Here is a 12,207-nt window from a genome sequence, read left to right as displayed (position 1 = left end):
AATTTCAGGGGATTAAAGGATGCTCCTGAAGATCACTCATGGTACCCACAGGAGTTTGTGGATCCCAAGTTGAGTACCTCTCTTTCACTTGCTCTTTTTGGTCAGTTTCAACCATACCTGTGACATTGGCCATACCGAGAACTCCAAAATCTGTGTTTCAACCCAGCTTTAGTTGTGTATACCTGACTGCATTCTAGACATTTCCACCGCAATTCCCAAAGGCACTTTGATTCAGTGTATCCAACAGGAATACACATATTCCCCCAATCATCGCCATTCCTTCCTTTTCTTTCCATCTTCTGCCTCCTCCTACACGCCCAGTCTTGGTGAACAGCAGCACCACTCACTGAGCTGCACAGTTCAGAGTCCTGGAGGTCAACCGGCACTTCTCCCTCTCTCTGTCCTTTTGGAATCAAACATCCTTCCTATTCCAAGAAGCTGCTACATCTTTCCCTCATTAGCAATGCCCTGCAATCCCACTCCCATTGCCTTTATTCATGCCTTCTAGTTTCTTTTTGGATATTCTCAAAGAGTGAAAGTGGGACAGAAATCTTGAAGAATATGGTAAATGCTTAGAAAGACTATTCAGAACAATGGGCGAGTTTGCTGATTTGGAATTGCTGAGTAGCACTGCGGGGCCAGTCTGTTCTCATTAAGAGGAAATCCCTCCTTTTTGTAGCAAATCCCTCATGAAATAGTAAGGATTAAAAAGTCACTGCATTAAGTTTTTTCTCCTAATTCAAAGACAGTAAGTTTCTCACTGCTTTTTCTTTGACCAATTAAACAGGTTCACTTCCTTTATTTTCCATATATTTTCATCTGTATTGCTGTCTTTTGGAGTCTTTTAACATTTTCCTCATATATTTTAATGTTTAATTCAAACCAGATGCTGGATCCTGATAATTTAGTCAATTCAGCAATTATATATTCTTTTAGAGATCTTATGGTAGAAGGGAATTAGGGAATGCTGATTAGATTTATACACAACACAATTCAGCAAAGCAATTTAAGGCACTACAACAGAATGTAATAAAATGCTGAGATGCATAATTTTTTCACATATCATTGTCTGGCAGTGAGATGAGTAGAAAAAAGTGAGACTATGCAGATCAGTGATTTTTGGAGTTTCAGGAAAGTCTTAATAAGAAACTACTATGGCAGCTGAAAGAATGTCCACCCAAGGAGACTCCTTTTACGGTGATTACTGCACCCGCGCTTTAGCCTTCAGCTGTGTTCTGAGGTGCTCCCTTGAGGGAGAACCTGCGCTCGATTTTCCCCTAGATGGAATGAAATCTGGGCTCCTACCTATCACGTCAACAAGAGCAGTTGTGGTTTCATTTGTTTTATATATATATGTGTCTTCTCTATAAGATTGTGTTTATATTATAAAGATTGTATTTATATATAAGATTTTATTTAACACAGCATTCCAGAAAAGAAAAATAAGAAAATCATCATTATGGACAATGAATAAAGTTACTTTCCACACACACAAAAAATATTTTTTGATGGTTTGAATTCTTCTGTCAAATGTCAAAATGTTAAAATTTCATTATAGATAGCATTATTTGTGTTTACTATAAGACTGCATGCTGTGTCTGTCTTCAGGTTCTAAGCTTACAAGATTTTGGGTATCAGGTGAAAAATTCATAGCTTTACTTTTGCAGAATCATATACTTTGGCAGTGAAAGAAAACCTAAGGAGGTATCAGGCCAGCTTTCTGATTTTGGAGAGTTATGGATATTTATATTAATATTTTATGGATGTCATATGTGAGGCTCAAAAAATAATTTATCCAAGATGTATCATGACAAGAAGTGCTAGTAAAAATTAGATATTTCATGTAGATTTGTGTAGATTTTTCATTTCTCAGAACATATCCTCATCATCAAGTGAAGCATGACTGTATATGCATCACTGGTAAATTTTGTTTCACAGTTTGATATTAGCAGCAACATTGGTATAACTATCTTTTTATTGTCAACATCAGGGATTATCTGTTTTTGCAGAAATCATATCATTGTTTTCCCCTGAATTTTTTGAGTAACTGGCCCATCAATTGCTAAGAGAGGAGTGTTAAAATCTCCAAGTATGATCCTGGAATTGTCTATTGCTCCAGTAATTCTCATTTTTTTCTTTATATAAAGTCTGTATTAGGTACATACATATTTATGATTGTTATATCTTCTTGATTTATTGGTTCTTTTAGCATTATGAAATGTCCCTCTTTATTCCAGTAATACTCTTTGTCTTGAAGTCTACCTTATCTCATACTAATATAAATACTCTAGCCTTTCTCATGCCTACAGTTTGCATGGCATTTTTCTCCCAGCTATTTAATTTCAATCTATCAGCATCTTTATATTTAAAGTGCATCTTCTTTTTTTGTTTTGATTTTTTGGACAGGATTGCATACTGTCACCCAGGCTGAAGTGCAATGGTGCGAACTGGGCTATGCAGTCTTCCCACCCCAGCCACCCGAATAGGTGGGACTATAGATGTGTGCCACTACACCCAGCTAATTTATGTTTATTTTTATTTTTTAGAGACTAGGTCTCACTATGTGGTCCAGCCTGGTCTTGAACTCCTAAGCTCAAGTGATCCTTCTGCCTCGGTCTCCCAAAGTGCTAAGATTACCAGCATGAACCACTGTGCCCAGCCTGCATCTTCTTGAAATAACATGTTTGGGTGTTTAAAAAATTCATTCTGACAATCTCTATCTTTTAATTGGGGTGTTTAGTCCAATGACAGCTAGTAGATTTACTGGCATGTTTACAATTAGGTCTACCATTTTACTATCTGTTTTCTGTTGTCCCCTCTGCTTCTTTGCTCCCATATTCTACCTTTCTTGCTTCCTTTTAGATTAATTGAATATTTTAAAACTATATTTTAATTTATTTATTAGATTTTCAGGGTTTTTTGCATTAGTTTTAATGGTTGCTCATGGAATTACAACATACATTCTTCTCAGTCTACTTAGAGTTAATATTGTATGACTTCATGAAAAATGGAGAAACTTTGCGACTCTATAGGTCAATTTATTATAATTTTCATATGTATTGTATGTATTTATTCTATAAACCACACAAAAGAATATTAGTTTTTGCTTTGAAACCATATGCATTTTAAAGAAATTAGGAGACAACAATATTCTCTTATATTGACCTAGATGTTTATAGATTCTTATGCTTTTCATTCCTTCTTGAAAATTTGGATTTTTATCTGGTATGATTCTTCTTCAGCCAAAAGAGCTTCTTTAACACTTTTTTTCATTGCAGAGCTGCTGGTGATGAACCCTGCTAGTTTTATTTTTATCTGGACATGTCTTTATTTTAATTCTTAAAAAATAATTGAATCATTGTTCAAATGTGTTCAAGTAATTGTTCAAATATGCTGTTCTTTTCCTGGCTGTTTTCAAGATTTTCTCTTTACTTTTTGGTTCTGTGGTTTGAATATGGTATGCCTAGATGTGGTTATCTTAAATTCACACTGCTTAGGGTGTTCCGCGCTTCTTGAATCTGTAAACATGTCCTCCATAAAATTTGGGAGCTATTCATCCATTATGTCACCAAATTTTTTTTCTGTCCCACTTTCTGCTTCTAGGATCGATCATAATTTCCCATGTGTGAGATCTTTTGATATGTCCCTCACACTGTTTGAAAGTTCCCTGGGAAGTCTAGCTGGTTACCAACACCTTCAAATTAGAGCTTTTATCTAGAAACACCAGTTGAAATTGATAAATATTTCCCTTTTTGCTCCAGATATTAGAAAGTTGCAAAAACAATATTAAGGCTCAATCACAGAAAATATGTGAGACATATTTGACTCCTTTCCACACTTAAATTTTCAGTTTCCATTTTATTAACCATAATACTATTTTTGTTACTATTTTGTTACTTTACTATTTTGTTACTATTTTGCAAGCTATCTTTGTTTTGGAAGAGCCATAGTACAAAAGTATGTAACATACAGTAAATGCCTATGAAGAAAATGAAAGCCTCCCCTCAAAAACCTACAGAAAATAATTCCGAATTGTTCAATTAATAAAAATCCATGAATGCTATAGTTCAGGTGTTTCTTCCCCTCCAAATCTCATGTTGAAATTTGATCCCCAATGTAGGAGATCAAATGAGAGGTGTTTGGGGCATGGGGGTGGATCCCTCATGAATATTAATACCCTCTCTAAGGGTAGGGGTGAGTGAGTTCTCAGTCTATTAGCTCCTGCACGAACTGATTATTAAAAAGAACTGGACACCTCCCCACTCTCTCTCTCGCTTCCTCTCTCGCCTTGGGATCTCTGTGCATTGCCCGTCACCCTCTGCCATGAGTGGAAGGAGCCTGAAGCCCCCTCCAGAAGCAGATGCTTGTGCCATGCTTCTTGTTCTGCCTGCAGAACCATAAGCCAAATAAACCTCTTTTCTTTATAAATTACCTAGCTTCAGGTATTTCTTTTAAAAAAACACTAAATGAACTAAGACAGTGAGAATCTCACCAAAATTAAAATACAGTTAAATATTCATCCAAGCAGCATTACATGCATTAAAATATTACATTTACTATGTTAGATAAGAGATTAGCAAGCTGTAATACTGGCCTTGAAAGAATTTAAAATTGAGAGAAACTTAAAATATACATATACAATAATTTTGTAATAAATTTATAAAAACAACAAATATGTAATATAAAGTATGGTGACCTTTGTTTTTATAGATAGGAAGCAAAGCTTTGTGGAGTGCAAAGAAGAAATGATGAGGAACTGGCATTTGAGGTGGATCTGAAAGAGTGTGTAAGATTTGGACAGATGGAGAAGTTAACAAGTCACATGGTGACCTATATTATGAAGTTAGCAGAGTCTGAGGATTGGGAGCTGACCAAGAATGTGGCGTGGGTTGTTAAGTTAGCAGAGAATATGACTAAAATAGAGAAAGAAGAATTAAAGAGGTATGCTGCACTGAATACCAGGAACAACCTCACAGCCTCACAGTAGATGGGTAGCAGAGAGCTTAACATCTTGGAATCTAAGCTAAGTTGAGGACCAAATGGCACCATCTCTTATGAATGTGTTGTTATAGTGGGTATTGTTGTTGGTGGGGTGTGTGTGTGGACAGTTATAAGAAAGAAGATGAGACAAATGCTGTTGGTAATATACTTAGTACTCCGGCTGGTTTTTATTTGCCCCTAGTACCACATAATGCTCCTCCAGTGCACCAAAGGGAACAGTCTGAGTAACTTCTGTTGAATAGTCAATTTTGGTTGCAGCGAAGGTGAAGAGAAAAGAAAGAAAGAGAAGAGAAGAGGAGAGAGAGGAGAGAGAGAGAGAGAGAGAGAAGGAGGGAGGGAGGGAGGGAGGGAGGAGGGAGGAGGGAGGAAGGAAGGAAGGGAATAAGAAAGAAAAAAAAGAAGGGAAAGCAGGGAAGAGAAGAAATAAAGAGAGAAGAAAAGAAGAAGAGAAAAGAAAAAGAAAAAAGAAAGAAAGAAAGAAACGAGACACAACAGAAGAAGAACTAAAGAACGAAAGAAGAAAGAAGAGAAGAAAGGCAGACAAATAGGTTGGGAGTAGATTGTTGCAGACTTCATTACCTTTTTAAAATATATTTTTAATTTATATAAAAAATAACACGTGTATGATTTATAATCAAAAAGTAGCTAAGGGCTTATGATGAAATGTTCTCAGTTATATCTCTTTCTTTTCTTTTTCTTTCTTTCTTTTTTTTTTTAAAAACGGACTTTCACTCTTGTCGCCCAGGCGGGAGTGCAATGGCACGATCTTGGCTCACTGCAACCTCTGCCTTCTGAGTTTAAGTGATTCTCCTGTCTCAGCCTCCGAAGTAGCTGGGATTACAGGTGCCTGCCACCATGCCCAACTAATTTTTGTATTTTTAGTAGAGACAGGGTTTCACCATATTGGCCGGGCTGGTCTTGAACTCCTGACCTCAGGTGATCTGCCTGCCTCGGCCTCCCAAAGTGTTGGGATTACAGGTGTGAGCCACCATGCCTGGCCTATATCTCTTTCAATTATCTATTTCCTCTATTGCAGAGATAGCTGTTTTTATTTTTTTAATTTTATTTTTTGAGATAGCTATTTTTAAACTGCTTCTTCTAGCAGTTTCAACCTACCACCATATACTATGCACACATTACTTAAACATGATCTATTGGTTTCTGCTATGATAGATAAAATTTAGCATACTTTTTCATAACTTACTAAATTTCCTTTCCCCATACCAATATTATAATTGTTATACTTCTACTCCTGTTAATAAATTTCAATAATTTTAAAAATTCTTGTTCCATGAACTATGTGCAATAAATCTTGAATCCTCACATTCTAATGTGACTTAACTTCACCTTTTCTTTCTCTCATTCACCAAAATTTGTACATTTTAACTTTCACTTTGAATTGTTAAGGTTGATAAGATATAAATTCTATTTGATAATCCTGATTATTTCTTTTGGATTTTTGTCTAGTAATTGATTATGAATTTTGCAAGTCAGTAAATATGTACTGTGCATTTTGTTATTGCTGTGCAATTACTTTTGCTCTGGTTATCAGTATTGTATGATTATGCTGTCTTTTTAAGCATCTTTTAATTTTTTAATGAAGATTTTATTTATATTTCAAATTTATTGCACTGACTTTTTATTACATTCTGAACTTCTTAGCAACTTCTGAAGAATAATATCACATCTTTAATTTTTTTTTTTTCAGTTAGCTTCTTCCTGGAATCCTGAATCTTCCTGCTACAGGATTTAGAGTGAGTTTATACCTATTGTATTCCTTCAAATAATTTTAAGAGATCATGATAAAGAATGAAGATAAATACTTGTGGCTACTCTTCTATTTTGACCTTTGTATTTCCTTGACTGTTACTGAGGTAGGAGGATGCTTGCTAGAAGCTAAATCCAACCTAGCTTCTTTTTGGATATCTCAAGCTTCTCAAATTTGGTACTTATGAAACAGAGTTCATTTATCTACCCAGCTCCTAGCCCAGCCTTCACCTCTTTAAAATGCAAATGTTTTGGAAGAGGCTGTATAGCCAAGACAATCCTAAGCAATAAGAACAAAGCTGGAGGCACCACGCTACCTGAATTCAAACTATATTACAAGGCAACGGTAACCAAAAAAGCATGGTACTGGTACCAAAACAGATATATAGACCAAGGGAACAGAACAGAGGCCTCAGAAATAATACCACACATCTACGACAATCTGATCTTCGACAAACCTGACAAAAACAAACAATGGGGAAAGAATTCCATATTTAATAAATGGTGCTGGGAAAAGTGCCTAGCCATATGCAGGGAATAAAAATTGGACCCCTTCCTTACACCTTATACAAAAACTAACTCAAGATGGATTAAAGACTTAAACATAAAACTTAAAACCATAAAAACCCTAGAAAAAACTTAGGCAATACCATTCAGGACATAGGCATGGGGCAAAGACTTAATGACTAAAACACTAAAAGCAATTGCAACAAAAGCCAAAATTGACAAATGGGATCAAATCAAACCAAAGAGCTTCTGCACAGCCAAATAAACTATCATCAGAGTAAACAGGCAACCTACAGAATGGGAGAAAAGTTTTGCAAGCTACCCATCTAGACAAAGGTCTAATATCCAGAATCTACAAGGAAATTAAACACATTTACAAGAAAAAAACAACCCGATCAAAAAGTGGGCAAAGGCTATGAACAGACACTTCTCAAAAGAAGACATTTATGCAACCAAGAAACATATGGAAAAAAAAGCTCATCATCACTGGCCATTAGAGGAATGCAAATCAAAACCACAATGAGATACCATCTCATTAGAATGGTGATTATTAAAAAGTCAGGAAACAACAGATGCTGGCAAGGCTGTGGAGGAATAAGAATGCTTTTACACTGTTGGTGGGAATGTAAATGAGTTCAACCATTATGGAAGGCAGTGTGGCAATTCCTCAAGGATCTAGAACCAGAAATATCATTTGACCCAGTAATCCCATTACTGGGTTTATACCCAAAGGATTATAAATCATTCTACTATGAAGACACATGCACACATATATGTATTGCAGCACTATTTACAATAGCAAAGACTTGGAATCAACCCAAATGCCCATCAATGATAGACTGGATAAAGAAAATGTGGCACATATACACCGTGGAATACTATGCAGCCACAAAAAAGAATGAGTTCATGTCCTTTGCAGAGATATGGATGAAGCTGGAAGCCATCATTCTCAGCAAACTAACACAGGAACAGAAAACCAAACACTGCATGTTCTCACTCATAAGTGGGAGCTGAACAATGAGAACACATGGACACAGGGAGGTGAACATCATACACCAGGGTCTGTCAGGGGGTGGGGAGCAAGGTGAGGGAGAACATTAGGACAAATACCTAATGCATGCAGGGCTTAAAACCTAGATGACAGCTGATAGATGCAGTAAACCACCACGGCACATGTATATTTATGTAACAAACCTGCACATTCTGCACATGTATCCCAGAAGTTAAAGTAAAATTTTAAAAATAAATAAATAAAATAGAAAAAGAGAAAATGCAAATGTTTTAGAATGGATTAAATTTCTCTCAATGTCAAGCGCTTTTTTTTTTTTTCTTTTCTTTCTTTTTTTTGTTTTTTAAATTTTTTTATTATACTTTAAGTTCTAGGGTACATGTGTCATCCAGGCTGGAGTGCAGGGGCTCCATCTCGGCTCACTACAACCTCTGCCTCCTGGGTTCAAGTGATTCTCCTGCCTCAGCCTCTTGAGTATCTGGGACTACAGGTGTGCACCACCACCCCTGGCTAATTTTTGTATTTTTCGTAGAGACGGGATTTCACCATGTTGCCCAGGCTAGTTTCAAATTCCTGAGCTCAAGCGATTTTCTTTGCCCTCCCAAGGTGCTGGGATCACAGGCGTGAGCCATTGTACTGGCCTCAAATTGCTTTCTTAAGCCTTTTTCTCATCTTACTTTTATAAAGCCTTAGGTAAATCACATCAGTATCCTAGTTTCAGTTACCATCCATTTGCCAATAAGTCCTGAGTTTGTATCTCCAGCTAAGTTCTCTCTTTTGAGCTCGATACTTAACTACCAGAAAGATCCTCTCTCAGTCTCAACAGCACCCTGACACCAGCATGAATAGCGCGCATTATTGTCTTTCCTCCCGATTCTGCTCCTCTTGTGGTCCTTGCCACATGGCTTGCTCAAGCCAAGGATCTGGAGTCACTCTTGACCCCTTTCTTTTTCTCACTTTCCCTATCTCACCAATAGTGAACTGCTATCAAATCTATCCATAAAGCTTTCCCAATTTCATTCCATTTCCTAAGCCCCACTGTCAGCATGTTAGCTAATGCCACCATGTGAATTATTTCAGCACCTTCCCAACTAGTTTTTCTTTTTGAGACGGAGTCTCGTTCTGTCGCCCAGGCTGGAGTGCAGTGGCACGATCTCTGCTCACTGCAAGCTCCACCTCCCGGGTTCACGCCATTCTCCTGCCTCAGCCTCCCGAGTAGCTGGGGCTGCAGGCGCCCGCCACCACGCCCAGCTAGTTTCTTTGACTCTCTTTACCTCTGCCATGGACACCTGTTTTTCTCCATTGCTCTGATCATCTTTTAGGAGATTTTCCTTTAGGAAAGGGGAAAAGAGCCATAGATGCTCTTGCTACGTACCTTCACATCATCCCAAGCTTTTCCTATTCATAACAGTATCTTACTTTGTTGAATAATGTTTTTCTGCATCCTGTTCTATAAACAAATTAAAGTTGTCTATCTTACCCAGTGTTGTATTTCTGGTGCCTAGCACAATGTCTGAAGCATAGCAGAGGCTTAATACATGTTTTTGAGTGTTGAACAATTGAATGAATCTCATGCTTAGTATTTCTTTAGAAGCTCTTTTCCCACTTTGATCTCTCCAGCATATAAATATCAAATCAATTTAATCAAATCCCAAGAGGCAGCTTTTGACTACACGTCTCATTTGGTTATTAAAACATCCATTTTCCTCAATTTCACTTTTTAATGGAATTTTATCTTTCATTACTTACAAAACATTTTGTACTCTCATTTTTCTGCTTCCTACTTAGCAGGTCTATGAATGTGTACCATTTGCTATTTTCCAGGCCCTCTGGTTTCTCAGTACTCTTTTACAGTAATTAAGCTATGTTTTTTAATTCATGGAGACAAGTGTTCAATTAGAAGTATAATAAAAGGTTTTATCTGCTAAGGCAAACGTAACTGAATAAAGACAAAACTATTGTAAATATACCTGACAATTCAGGATATACATTAGTGAGCCTCTTAACCCTTGAATAAGTATCCTAATCAAGCATATCCTAAATACTTACCATTTAAATTCTAAAACAGGAACTGCCTTGGCCATGAATACATTGAATCACAAATATGTAATGTCATAGTGACCAAGTCATTTAATGACTCTTTACATAGTGATAAAAGATTCATTTTTTAGTGATAAAACATTCAATTTTTGAAGAGTTCATTTCAGCAAGTAGCAGTTAGTGAATTAGATAGCGCCAGACCACCAGTGGTTTGGGGCTCCAGTGAAGGAGTGTGGAGAGAAGACTTTTATAAGGTGAACGTAGAAGCAAGGCAAAGAATATATTTGATTAAAGTGTAGCAGTTGCCTCAAAATCCCTAGTTAGAGGTTTGCTGGCAGTTTCTAATTGGTAAAACTTAAATTTCATTTTCCTAGGACTGCTCATGCTGAATTGGGTTTTGGCTTGCTCAGTGGCCTAGTTTGCTTAGTAGTAAGTATGGAAGCACAAAGAATACAAGAGAATATATGTGATAAAGAGGTAAAGAAGATGACGGTTGATGGAATTTCTACAAAATAAGCCTTGTTTTTATTCCAAAGTAGGAGGCAAAGGCCTTTGGTTAGATCTAGGGGTTGAAGAGAATGTCAGACAGGGTCTGTTATCTTTAGTATTTAGCATTGTACTTGGCTATTATTAATTAAATTGTCCCTTTCACCTCAGATTCATTTGCTGAAGTCCTAACCCCTAGTACCTCACCATGTTGCCCAGAATGTGACTATATTTGAAAATAGGTCATTGCAGATGTAATTAGTTAACATGAGGTCACACTGGAGTAGGGTGGGTCCTTAAACCAGTATGTCTAGTATAGTTACAAAAAAGGGAAGTTTGGACACAGACATACAAAAAAGAAAGATGGTATGAAGAAATATAGAAAGAAAATGATCAAGCCAAGGAGACAGACCTGGAACAAATCCTTTCTTCATAGCCCTTGGAAGGAGTCAGGCTTGCTAGCACACTGATCTTGGATTTTTAGCCTTCAGAACTGAGACAATAAATATCTGTTGTGTAAGCCTCTTAGGTCTAGGTAGTCCTAGGTATACTGGCCGTGGTAGTAGGAAGTCAATACTTGGTGAATTAATAAATGAGTAAATACATGCATGACTAAGTGGGGTGGGAGCTAGGGGAAGACTCTCAGGGTTGAGGAGAACAAGAAAAATTTTGGTCAGTTTTTAAGTTATCCCAAAACTTTGAAATAGTTCTTGGAGTTCAGTGGTGCTTTGGAGAGAACAGCAAATTTGAAATTCAAATGAAGATATGTGGAAGGAAGGTGATAAATTAGTGGTTTAGAAGTGATGAGATGGAGCAAGGCAAGAATAAACTTCTTTTCCTACCCCACTGAATTAAAGGGGAATTAGAAAAGGTGAACCTTTAATAATGTGAGCAATTGAGGATATGGTACAAAAAATTCTCATTATCTGCTGTTCTAGACCTCATGTACATTGACAGTCTTTGAAGTGCTCAGCAAGATCTCTTTTAAGCTACCAGCATCCATAAAACAGTTGATGTCACGTCAGGAGCTCAAGGATGTGTGTGCATGCTAATGTTTTCCACCTTGATAATTGTAGCATTTTTTGGAATAGGTTCTTCGGATATTTTCCTATTGTCTACCTTGATAAAATGAATGTTTTCAGATGTCCTTCCTCACCTCTCCTTAGGTGCTTTGAACATGCAGTGATATGTTGTAGAAGCCAAGAAGAAAATGCAAATGCCTTCTAGGTAATGAATGTCAGAATGTAGTCATTATGTTTGAAAGATGTGTTTTATAGGCAATATCTATACACATGAACAACAGGTGAAAATGAGGGCTCTGTCTTGCTCTTAAAAATAACACAATATTAAAAATAAGACACTTGACTAGACATTTATTTTTTGTTATACACACATAT

Source organism: Rhinopithecus roxellana, chromosome 2 (genome assembly GCF_007565055.1).
Source record: "Rhinopithecus roxellana isolate Shanxi Qingling chromosome 2, ASM756505v1, whole genome shotgun sequence".
Classification (NCBI taxonomy): domain Eukaryota; kingdom Metazoa; phylum Chordata; class Mammalia; order Primates; family Cercopithecidae; genus Rhinopithecus; species Rhinopithecus roxellana.
This window is presented reverse-complemented; position numbering follows the sequence as displayed.